Below are 12,680 nucleotides of genomic sequence, written 5' to 3'. Positions count from 1 at the left end.
GAGAACCAGTAGAGAGCTGCGGCAATGGTATCTAAATTACATAATTACTTGGATAATTTAAGCAAGTTTTTGTTTTTTTGGGGGGGTGGAAAATTAAGGGGCTGAACTATTCAGATAATTTCTTCCCCAGTCGCCGTAGATAGGCACTGCCTAACCTTCTCGCCCTTGCGGGGGTCTCTTCACCTCTCCCACCGCCCTCCAGCCACTCCAGAAGCCAGGCACTGGAGACTGAGGCCCTACATCTCGGGGTGGGTTTCCCGGGGATACCCCGCCCCGCCCTCTAGGCCCCGCCCCCCCGCCGCCGCCGGCAGGGGTCGCGCTGCCTGCGGCGACCTGCTCAAGAGGGGGTGGGGGAAGCTGCAGCGGCCGGTTGCCTTTCTCCGCCGCTGCTGGTTGGATCATTTCAATAAAAGTGTTTTTTTTTCTCTCGCTCGCTCTCCCCGGGGGAACAGGCGGAGGCGTCAGTCCGCAGCCGCCGAGTGAAAAAGCGACGCATACGCAGCGAGCGTCTCCTCAGCTTCGCACGGCCCGGCCCCAGAGAAGAAGGAGCCCGTGTCCGGTCGGGCCGCCGCAACCGGGCGTCGGCGCCTCCCTGCCCGCCTCACTCCCGCCGCGGCTCCTCTAAGGGGATTAGTGGGCCGCCTGCGCGGCTCGGCAGCCCGGGAGCCATGTTGTCCGGGGGGCTTGACAACGCGTGAGGGACCCGCGGCCCCTCCCGGAGGCTCGGACCCTCGGCGTGAGCTGGAAGGCTGCTGCGGCGGCGGAGGCCTGCGCCTCGGAGGCGCCTCGGGTCTGCCAGCTGCTGGGACCCGGACCTGCATCCGGTTGCCGCGGGCGTCGGAGAAGCCGCTTTCCGTGTGCGCCTCGCCTCGCCAGCTCTCGGGACGCGGCCCCCGCACTTGCTGGTGAGTTGGCGGCTGGCGGCCGCTCGGGGCTTTCCCTGCTGCCCCGCCGACCCTGGGCTGAGAGCGGCCGGAGGGTGCTTGGGACTGGGGGCCGGGGCGGGCGATTCAGGCCCGGCCGAGAAGTTTAGGGGGGCGGCGCGGCGCAGGGGGCTCGCTTGTGTTTGTCGCCCCTCGGGTCCACCTCGGACCCCGGTCGCTCGGGCATTTCCGGGCGTGGGGTGGGGTGTGAGTGTCTGACGCTCGGGCTCCTTCGCGAGAGGCGCTTCCAGCCGCCGCCGCTGCAGCCGCCTCCGCGCTTTCTGCCGCTTTGGTCTCCGGGGGAGGCCGGTCTCTCCGCGAGGCCGAGGAGTGGAGGAGGCAGAAAGTCCCCCGAGACACAAAGGTCCCCTCGGCGGGGGTGGAGCTGCGAGGGCGGGCGACGCAACTCCGAGGGGAAGGAAGGGGCGCAGGTCCGCGAGAGGTGGGAGAGGAAGCGGCGGTGGCCACCGCGTTTCCAGCTCCTTGGAGACGCCGGGGGTGTGCGTGGGTGGGGAGCGGGAGGAGGAGGAGCCCTCGCGTGAGGAGCCGGCAGAGACAAAGATCAGGGCAGCCTCCCGCTGGCGAGTCACACCCCTGAGTGTGGGTCAGAGCAGAGGTGGAGGGAATGTGGGAAACCCAAAGAACCGATGGGGAGGGCCAGATGGGGCGGGGGGGCGGACTGCCAAGTATTGTCTCCGTCGCAGTGGCTTTTCTCACGGTTTTCATGTGCCCGATGGTTTTGCTCCCCAATTCAGCTGGATAGCTCCAGATTCTCTCCCTCACATCACCCCCTCCCTGCCACATTGACTCTCCTTTGGTTTTCCCCTCGTTCTCCCCGAACCTCTCACCCACTCCTTTTCGGGTAAGCAGTATTTTGCCTTCAGCTTGGGGAACGGTTTGCTAATGACAGGATGTCTGAGCTTGTTCTGACCCTGAACTGCCTTGAACTCCTCTCTCTCCCTCCCACCCTTTCCTTTCTGGGATCTTATAATGTCACATGGCCATTAACAATTAGCTTTTCTTCTGCAAAAATGGCAAAAGCATTTAGCTGAAATCCCTGGCGCTCCTTCTTTATATTAATGTGTCCACCGGAGACACGTCGTTGGTCATGGATTATCAGCTCTTATTAGCCAAATTAACTTTTTAGATAAAAAAGTGGCAAATTTTGTTTTGAGTTTTGACTATTCCTAGGGTCAGCAAAGTGTATCCCTGGCAGCCGCTAGACCTGTCACTTATCAGGAAATGCTTGACTTAGACAGTTCTTTCCTCCAACTTTGCTGATTCTTTCTCGAGGCTTTGTTGAAGGATTTCTTTTAAAAGGCGCTTGCGTAAGAAGGCTAGAGCAACAAATCTGAGTTACTGTATTTTAGACTTTTTTTTTGACCATTGGACAGAAGAGAATGAATGGGATTGAAGATCTTTGATGCCTTGAGTAAAGGAAAGCCTTCCTTGAAGCTAGAAATAAGGTTCAGCCACATTTTAAGAAAAAAATTTGCTAGCATTAATATTATTGGTTTTGTTCAATTCTTTTATGAGATTAAGTAGTTGGTTTATTTAATGTTGAGATGTTGCTTTGTTAATGAAGTCATTTCAATCTTTGTAATCCTAGCATCTGCATACTTCCATAAACAACGGGTTGGAACAAAAGAAAAAATGTGGCTATATTTAAGGAATATTCTTTTTTTTTTTTTTAATGAGAGAGATTGTTGGAATTAAAAGTGATAACCTTTTTGGTAAACTATCTCATAGGTCAGGAACAGTAATAATTTGAGTGCTGGTCTTCAAAAAAAATAACTTCCTCTTTGAATTTAAGCTGTATTAAAATTACTGTGCAAATATAATTTATTGATTTTTTTAACAGCGAATATAAAAACATATTGGAATATGAATGGAAAGAAAAGTAAAGCCTGTTTGATGTTTGGGACATTACTGTTGATGTCATTGTAAGAACAGTCATGTCTTGCTGCTTGTTGCCATTAAAATGTTGACACTATAAAAATTGGGAAAGGGATTTCAGTTTAGGGACCAGTCTCTGAATTGAGGGACTCCCTCAATTCTTGGTGAAATTAACAGGTCGTACCATTAATAATCGATGTTTTATTTATTTATCGAAAGGCCATATTGAGGATACACTGATTTTTTTCCCACTACATATTAATTAGTGTCTAATTAGATACCTGAAGTTTTATTCTCACTAGAAGGAAATCTACCAAAAAGTTAACAGAGATTTCTGGGTGGTGAGACTTATGGGTGAATAAAAATACATTTCTTTATTTTTCATATTTTTACATTACTTTTACAATCGGTAAAAAGAGTATGTGAAGAATTAAAGTCTTGTTTAAAAGAAAAAAAATTAAAGTCTTGTTAATATCCTAATTTGCCTGTTACTAAAAGAAGCTTTTATAAAATGTGTAATTTATTCTCATCCTTGGATTCAGGCCCATTAAAGTCACTCTTAGTGTGAGGTATTTGAAATAGTGCAGCTTGTGAACTGTACTCTGGTTATCTGAAGGAAAAAAGATATATAGTAAGAAAAGATGAAATTAGAATAATTAATTCTAATTAATTAATTGTATGGTAGCGATCCAGTGTGGTAGCTTTGTACACCAGCAGTCTTGTTCTAATAAGTCATTGATTGTACTAAAATAGAAAAATTAAATTTTATTTTTTCTGTAGTACAAAATAGCTGTGTTGACTAAGATTTTAAAGTATGTAAATGTTGATATATTTAGTTTTCAGTTACTTGTTTAGTCCTACGATTATGGTGGAAAGAGATGGCATATAAAATAATTTACTTTATCAAGGCTTTTGTTTTTTCCCTTATTTTCAGCAATATTTTTCTCCTTTTCCTTTATTGGTGAAATAGTACTAACTAAAAACCTGCAAATATTTTTTTTTGAACAGTGGAACTATAATGGCTTCTGAGATGGATATTCAGAAGTGAAAATGATGTTCCTTAATATAAAAAAATTTTCTATGAACACAAAATTTTTGCGGTGGTATTTTCTTTGTTATTGTCTAATTATACTGAATATTTATAGGGCATTACACTTTGAATCTTTATTAGTGTTCTCTAGTCTTAATAAAAATAGCATCATGTCATGGCATTCATTTATATAGCTTTTATACTTCGATGATGTGTAATTACAATGATGTATTGCTGTGTTGTAGAAAAGAGGCATTATATGTTAAATGCAGTTTATAAAATATTCAGAGTATTTTATCTATTTTAAAAGTTGCCCCCTTTCATACATGTGAAGGAAAAATAATTTTGAGTTCTTTGAATTTTGAATGTGTAATTTTTGCTTAAACTTTTAAATAGAAGGATTATTTTAAATGCATTTTGTAAACTGATTGTGGCATTTTGCATTTGAAATGATGAAGATAAACAGTAGGTTTATGGCATTTTTATATGTGCTTTATATAGTATTTGTGAGGTAAAAAATTGCCTACAATAGAAAACCTGGTATAACTTGCGTTCAGCCTACAGTGTTGGCAGTTTCTTTGACTGGTAGGTCCTTCTTGGTTATCCTTTTTAAATATACCAGTGTGTACATGTCAATCCCAGACTCCCTAACTATCCCTTCCCATTGTCAGTTACTTTGATATCTGCAAAATATTTGATGGGAAAAGAGGAATTGCCAAGGACCAGAAAAATGTATTGAATGTATTTGAGTGTCGCTTACCTTTCCTAGCCTGTTTTCCTCTCTCTTTTGGCCAGCTTGGAAAATCAGTAGACGTCTATCCGTAAATCTAACAGGTGGGGTGCCTACTATAAATAGTGTTATGTTCTGCAGTAACGTATAATATTGAGTACGGTATTTAAGGAGTAGATTTATAAATCCATGACATTCTGCAGTAACATATGATATTGAATACTGTATTTAAGGAGGTAGATTTATAAATCCATGACATATCGGGATAAGCGAAAATTGTCTTTATTTTGATTTTTTAATGTGTTAAAATTAGTTCACATTATTTGAGCATGTGTCATAAAAGGGAAGATAGCGCCAGATACATACTGTGTAGATTGCTTCAGTATTGGGGAAAAATTTGCCTTAAGGTAGATAAAATCTATGTCTATAGTTATACAGGTATAAGTACTTATTGGTTTTTGGTTTGGTATTGCATATTTTAATTAACTAAAGTGTAATTTTGATCTTTGAAGTTGCACACTTTATATGTGGCTGTGTACCACTGAAAAATGGAAATACCAGACCAAATTGTACATTTTTGTCATTTTTATATTAAAAACTGATCCTTATATAAATTGCACATTAGTATTGTTATTATCTCTTATTCAGATTTAAAAAACAGAACATGTTATTGACTTGACCTAAGGGTAGTCCATTAAAGTGAAAAACAATGAAAGAAGGTTTGCTTTCTTTCGTTTGCGGTAAGAGTTTAAAAGGTTAGCAAAATCTTTTTTTTTTAATAGCATTTTTTTTTTTCTTCTGTACGCGGGCCTCTCACCGTTGCGGCCTCTCCCGTCGCGGGGCACAGGCTCCGGGGGCACAGGCTCCGGACGCGCAGGCCCAGCGGCCATGGTTCACGGGCCCAGCCGCTCGGCGGCATGTGGGATCCTCCCCGGACCGGGGCACAAACCCGTGTCCTCTGCATCAGCAGGCGGACTCTCAACCACTGCGCCACCAGGGAAGCCCCTATAGCACATTTTTTAAAGTAAGTTTATTTTATTTTATTTTTGACTGTGTTGGGTCCTCGCTGAGCACGGGCTTTTCTCTAGTTTCAGCGAGCGGGGCCACCCCTCGCCACAGTGCACTGGCCTCTCATTGCGGTGGCCTCTCTTGTGGAGCACAGGCTCTAGGCGCGCGGGCTCAGTAGTTGTGGCTCGCGGGCTCTAGAGCACAGCCCCAGCAGTTGTGGCGCACGGGCCTAATCGCTCCACGGCATGTGGGATTCTTCCGGACCAGGGCTGGAACTCGTGTCCCTTGCATTGGCAGGCGGATTCACAACTACTGTGTCACCAGGGAAGCCCTAATAGCACGTTCTTGTTAGTGTACTTTCAAGAATACTCTAAATTTTGTATGCATATTTGTAAACAATGGGAAAAGGACCCAAGAATAATTTTTCTTTCACTATGTTCGTTACTAACTCACTTTGGCCTTATCATATATTTAATCCTGCTATTTTTACAATTGATGGTTAATATTTGTTATTAGCGTGTGTTAATGTTAAATGATATAAACAAAAGTTGGTTAAAATTGGTATTAATACTTGTGAAAAATTATCAGGTAACAACACTGAAGCTCTTACTCCAAATTTAGAGGCATTATCCTTTAAATTATTTAATACATATTTTAAAGTATTTTATAAAATAAACTTTTGAAGTATAATATACTTCCAGGTTTTAATATTTTAATTACTGATTTGTATTGCTGTTGCTGGTGAGAAGGAAGCTTTTTGTTGATTTTTGAAATAAGTTTTGGATTCCTTAAGCAGATGTTAGTCCCTTGAGCCCATCTTACTGAATTATTTTTAAGAAATGATTTTTTATCTATGGCTTTATTATACTTAATAAATATGATTTTTCAGTTAATTCAGAAATGTAATCAGTAAGTACTTTTAAAGCATTTGTCATGTCCTCAGCATTGTGTTAGTCATTGTACGTTATAAAAATATACTTTAATGGGTGAAATAATGGCAACATTGGTTGTCTGGAATGTTCTGTCCTTGGCCCGTCTTCTCATGTTTTATATGATCCCTGGGCATTCTCATCTGTATTTAGTGCTTTGTTCTTATCACCTATATGCTGATGATTTCCATATCTTTATTTCTAATCCAGACCTCTTTTTCTGAGTTCTTTTCTAGCTGTCTCCCAGATATTATTGCCTCTTAGCGCTCCCTTACCAGAGCTGAACTCTTTTATTACCCTCCTACTTTTATTCCCAGCCACAGTGAATGCACCACCATCAGCCTAGTGGCTTAAGCGAAAACCTTTGGCAGCTTCTTATGTTTTTCTGTTATGCTCTTCTCCCTCTAGTCCAGTCAGTCACACCTAATCTTGTTAATTTTATTTCCTAAACATCTTTTAGATTTATCTTTTTCTGTTGCCACTTTCACATGTCGGGATTTTGGAATGCCTCATCTAAATTACTACTTCCAATTTTACCCTATTTTAATCTAACAATTATTCATTCTTTATATATATGTCTTTTTTTAAAAGTATAGTTGATTTACAATATTGTGCTAGTTTCAGGTGTACAGTGAAGTGATTCAATTATATGTATACTTTTTAAGATTCTTTTCCATTATAGGTTATTACAAGATATTGAATATAGTTCCCTGTGTTATACAGTAAATCCTTGTTGTTTCTCTTTTATATATAGTAGTGTGTATCTGTTAATCCCATACTCCTAATTTATCTACCCCCCTTTCCTCTTTGGTAACCATAAGTTTGTTTTTTATGTCTGAATCTGCTTCTGTTTTATAAATAAGTTGATTTGTACTATTTTTTAGATTCCACACGTAAGTGCTACAAAAGAATATTGGTCTTTTCTCTGACTGGTCACTCAGTGTGATAATCTCTAGGTCCATCCATGTTGCTGCAAATGGCAATATTTCATTCTTTTTATATGGTTGAGTAATATTCCATTGTATATATATACCACATCTTCTTTATTCATTCATCTGTTGGTGGTTTGTGTCTGTCTTTTTATCCCTCTGTTCTTCTTTCCTTCCTTCCATCCATCCATCCATCTGTGCATCCGTGTCTGAAGTGCATGCCTGCCCTGTACCATCACTGTGGTCAGTGCTAGAATACAAAGATGAGGAAACTGGTGTGTTGATACTACAGTGCTGTGACAGTTGGAGAGAAATTCTCATTTTTGAGGACAAATGTCACTTCCTCTGAAGTCTTCTTTGATCCATTCTGGCAGAGTTATGGTGATTCTGCTATAGCATTTATGTCTACTGTAGTAGACTTTAATACATTGTATTGTATTTAAATTAATTATTTACAAATCCTCTACCCTTTTGTCTGGCTTTGTGCTACAGAGGGACCATGCCTTTTAAATTTTGGTATTTCCCCCATATTATGTATTGTTTAATTGAGTGAGTGGAGTGATGGAATTAGGAGAAACAACACTGAATTAATAAGTTAGGGTCAGCTTAGTTAATGACCTAGAAAGGGTCAAGAATTAATTTTGATATAGTAGAAAATAAAAAGCCATTAAAAGTTTTGAGTGTTGGTGCTACATGTAGGCCATGTAGGCTGTGTTTGTATGAGAGTAATTTGGATGCAGTTGGTAGGCCAGTTTGGAGGGGTAGTAATTTGGTATTACTGGGCCTTTTTAATTACACGTGAGCTATACTAACTTGTTAGTGAAAATGGAGAGAAAAGGGATGTAATCTTCAAAGATTGATATCTTTTAGACAAATTAGAATCTAAAATTACAATATTTATATGTAAATAAAGTATCTGTTTCTAAAGGTCAAAAAACATTGGTCAATATCAAGAGTAAGATTTGGATAAAGATTTTATCCTTAATGAAATCCAGCTGTTGAACTGTATAGTACTAGACTTAAATTCATTAAAATAAAATACAGAATTACACTCAGAACAGTGCATTTAATGTCATTCCTGTTACCCTGTATAGTTATGTATACAGTTGACCAGGAGATAGGTTTTCATTGGAATTACTGTAATAAAATAAAAACCGCTTTATGGTCTACTTTTAAAATTAAAGACATTTTATTTGGGTTTTTATCAGTAAAATTGAGTTTTAAATTATTTCTCTGATATAGTAAGTGTGTGATTAAAAACTAGATTCATTTGAGAAATCAGATTTATTTGAGAAATCAGATAAATAATGCTTCCCCAAGTAATAACTGATAACTCTGATCTTGAGGTAGTTACTCAAACTCTTAAGGGTCAGTTTCTTCTATAAAATTGGGAATGACAGAACCTACTTCATAGGGTTGTAGAAATTAAATGATATTTATAAAGCACTTTGCAAAGTACCTTGCACGTAGTGAGCACTCACAGTTAGCAATTATTTTTATTACTCTGTATTATAGCAGGAAAAACTTGGTTATGGTACTAGAATTGTTTTGCAGATCCATTCCTTCAGGTTGATGAATGTCTAAGTAAGTGGTTCACAAGGACAATTGAATCAAAGTCATCTCTGGCTTTTTAAACTGTACATACCGCCTGGATTTTCTAATATGCCTCTCCCACTGAATTTGAGAATCTGTGTGTTAGTGAGTTAGTGTTACTAATGGGTGTATGTTGTACCCTTTAGGTATATTGGTAGGAAGGGAATGGTATAGACTAGTGGAGTAACTAATTTAGGATATTCATTGTTGTTGATTATCTAATGATCATTAGGGATAAAACTGTCATAATCTTCCTGATGAACACATTGATAAATAAGCTTTTCCTTAGGGCCAGCCAAATTTTTCGTGTAACCATTTGCTCTGTTTCCCTTCTTCAGGCTTGTGCTATACCATTTCTTTGACATCTTAACAGTCTAGGCAATATTTGCTTTCTTTCTTAATGACTTTCGTGTGTGTGACTCAGGTTTTCTGAAGTCAATAGAATAACAGGTAATACAACTTATCCATCAAGAGAAGAAACTGGTTTGGTTTTTTCCTTTGTCATAAAATCTGCTTAGATGTTTACTGTTTATTATTATGTTTTTGTTTATTATCTTATGTTCTTATAGGTCAGTGGCCTTAACCTGAGCTTCAGAAGCACTCTTGTTGATTTTTTTTAAAAAAAGAAAAGCTAGAAGCCTGTGTGTGTGTGTGTGTGTGTGTGTGTGTGTGTGTGTGTGTGTGTAAAATCTCAAGCCCTGTCCCAGAGCAACTGAATTGGATACTCTGGGTTTGGGTTTTTTTTTTTTTTTTTTTTTTTTTGCGGTATGCGGGCCTCTCATTGTTGTGGCCTCTCCCATTTGTGGAGCACAGGCTCCGGACGCGCAGGCTCAGCGGCCATGGCTCATGGGACCAGCCGCTTTGCATGTGGGATCTTCGCCGACCGGGGTACGAACCCGTTTCCCTTGCATCGGCAGGCGGACTCTCAACCACTGCGCCACCAGAGAAGCCCAGGGTTTTTAAAAAACATTCCAAGTAATTCTTTAGTTTTAGAGTCATTGTTCTAGGATTTAAATTTAAAGTAAAGGCAAAATGATTAAAACTTTCATCATTCCATCTTATTTTTTCTCCCTTTTAATTCTATTTTGGATTTGCTAGTTTAATTGTGTTTGGGGGGAGTTTTCTTAAGTTGATGTATAAAAGTCTTCTTCTGTTCCACTTATTTTATTTACTTTTGCCTTTAATGAATGTTTTTGTCTTGCTTTTTTAGTTTGTTTTGTTAAAAGGTAAACTGAGGCACGTTAAAATTTTCAACTTTATTTGAGCATACATTGATTTGAATCAGGCAGAGCCAAGCCAAAGGTGGTTAGGACTGCTCCACCGACAGCTAGGGTGGAGGTTTTCATAGAGAAGGCGTGGAAGCAAAGCAAGGAAATTATGTGATTGGCTATAGCTTAAGCGGTTACCTTATTTAGGAAAGCCTAGTTGGTTGGTTGTGATTGGTGGTTTTTAAGTTTCACTTCCTCAGATTCAAGTGTATTGAGTGTAGCTTAGGTTTTGGTTTGTTTACTGCCACCTAAGTCCAATGCCCTTTTTGTTTAATTACTTTAGTTTCTTATCAGTGTCTTACTGTTTTCTGTCTTTATGGTCTCAATTATTATGTTTTAAAAATTATCTTTCAAATATAAGAACATAAAATAATGTAGAAAATAGACTGTAATCTAAATTTCCAGTGTGTCCTTTTGCAAATGTACGTAAATATTTTATTTTGGAGGTTTTTCCATATCTAAAGATCTTTTATTTTTAATAGTTGTAGTACTTCTTTTGGATATATGATCACTCAGTCCTGTGTGGATCCTTGGGTTGTTTCCTACTCTTTTGCTATTACTTTGCCAAATGGACAACGTATATATATATATATATAACATTTGCATAAGCAAATGTGTGATTTAGATTCCAAGAACAAGGATTTCCCTAAAATTCATATGTTGAAACCTAATCCCCAGTGTAATGGTATTTGGAGGTGGGACCTTTGGGAGATGCTTATGCCATGAAGGTGGAGCCCTCATGAATAGAACTAAGAGAGATCCCTTTCCCCTTCTGTGTGAGGACACAGTGAGAAGGCAGTCTGTGAACTAGAAAGTGGGCTCTCACCAAATACTGAATCTGCAGTGGCCTTGATCTTGGACTTCCCAGCCTATAGAACTGTGAGAAATAAATTTCTGTTGTTTATAAGCCACCTAGTTTAAGGTATTTTGTTATAGCAGACCCAACAGACTGAGAGAGTTAACTTCAGCAATCATAAATTACGTCAATAGTATGATGTGATGAGAATAGCACTTCACCTCTTTGGTCTTCCTCACCCAAAATTACAACCCCAGTCTAATCATGAGAAAAACATCAGACAAATCTCAGTTGAGGGATATTCTACAAAACAGGTGAACAGTACTCTTCAAAATTGTCAAGGTCATCTAAAACAGGGAAAGTCTGAGAAACTCACAGCCAAAAGGAGCCTAAGAAGATGATTATACTCCAGGGGATCCTGAAACAGAAAAAGGACATTAGATAAAAACTAATGAAATCTAAATAAAGGAATGACTTTAGTTAAATATATCAGTTTTCGGTCAATAATTGTGACAAATGTACCATACTAATATAAGATCTTAATAGCAGAAACTAGGTGTGTGGTGTAGGGAAACTGTACTATCTTTGAAATTTTTCTGTAAATCTAAAACTATTATGAAATAAAACATTTATTTAAAAAAAGATAGGTGCTTCTATAATTCTGTTAGCTATAGCCAAATTACCATTTTTTACTACTACCTGAATGTATGAGAGGCTTGTTTTCATATAGCCTCACCAGCTGAATGTGTTGTCAAACTTCTGGAATTTTGTCGGTTTGATAGATGAGAACTGGTGTAACTCAGACTATTGTGTTTCTCTCATTATGAATGACATTGAGTATTTTTTTTAATATGTTTAATGGGCATTTTACTTATTTTCCCTTTCTGTGAACTCTCATGTTCTTTATTTTTCTATTTGGTTGCTGGCCTTTTTTTCTTGATTTCAGGATTTCTCTATAGGGAGATGAGCCCTTTATTTGTGATATGGGTTGCAAATATATATGTTTAGATTCTTTGATATTTTTTCATGCAAGTTTTTCCTTTTTTATATGGTAATTTTTTTAATGTTTCTGGATTTTGAAATATAGTTGGAAAAGTCTTTACCACTCCAAGATTATAAAGGAATTCATCCAAATTTTCTTCCGGTACTTGTGGTTTCCTTTTTTACACTTCGATCTTAAAATTTGAATTCTTCAATTCCTCCCAATCATTGAGGCATTTTAAATGCTTAACCTTTTCTTTCAAATTACTCCTGTGTAAGCATGCCTGTGGTCTTATAGGTACCTTAAATGATTTATAGTAGAAGAAATGTTTATACATTTACTTTTGGTGGATATGAAGTTTCAACTTTCTAGAAAATGTATTAAGCATTTCATTGTATCTTAATTCCAAATCATGGTTTAAAAATAATTTTAAAGTAATGAAGACTCCTTTAAAGTTTTCACTGTATACTGTAGTATATTTAGCAGTATTTTTTCTTCTAGATGATTAGCATTGTGGATTATTCATATATTAATTTAGTTTTTTCCCCATCCTGTTTCTCCTAAGCTTACGGTTTAGATTATTAAACCCCTCTGTG

At 38.9% G+C, this 12,680-nt stretch overlaps 1 protein-coding gene across 2 annotated transcripts in view; it reads left to right on the top strand.

The window, feature by feature from the left end:
• Positions 1-298: 298 nt before the first annotated feature.
• The window catches only part of CDK17 (cyclin dependent kinase 17), a 100,945-nt gene continuing 88,563 nt past the window's right edge, over positions 299-12,680 (top strand). The window contains exon 1 of one of the 2 annotated variants that reach the window (XM_059082502.2): positions 299-905. The gene's annotated coding sequence lies outside the window, so the exon portion shown is untranslated. The remainder of the gene's footprint in view (positions 906-12,680) is intronic. The other variant, XM_067009921.1, reaches the window with a different exon arrangement.

The sequence above is a fragment of the Kogia breviceps genome, chromosome 12 (assembly GCF_026419965.1).
Source record: "Kogia breviceps isolate mKogBre1 chromosome 12, mKogBre1 haplotype 1, whole genome shotgun sequence".
Classification (NCBI taxonomy): Eukaryota; Metazoa; Chordata; class Mammalia; order Artiodactyla; family Physeteridae; genus Kogia; species Kogia breviceps.
This window is presented reverse-complemented; position numbering and strand designations above follow the sequence as displayed.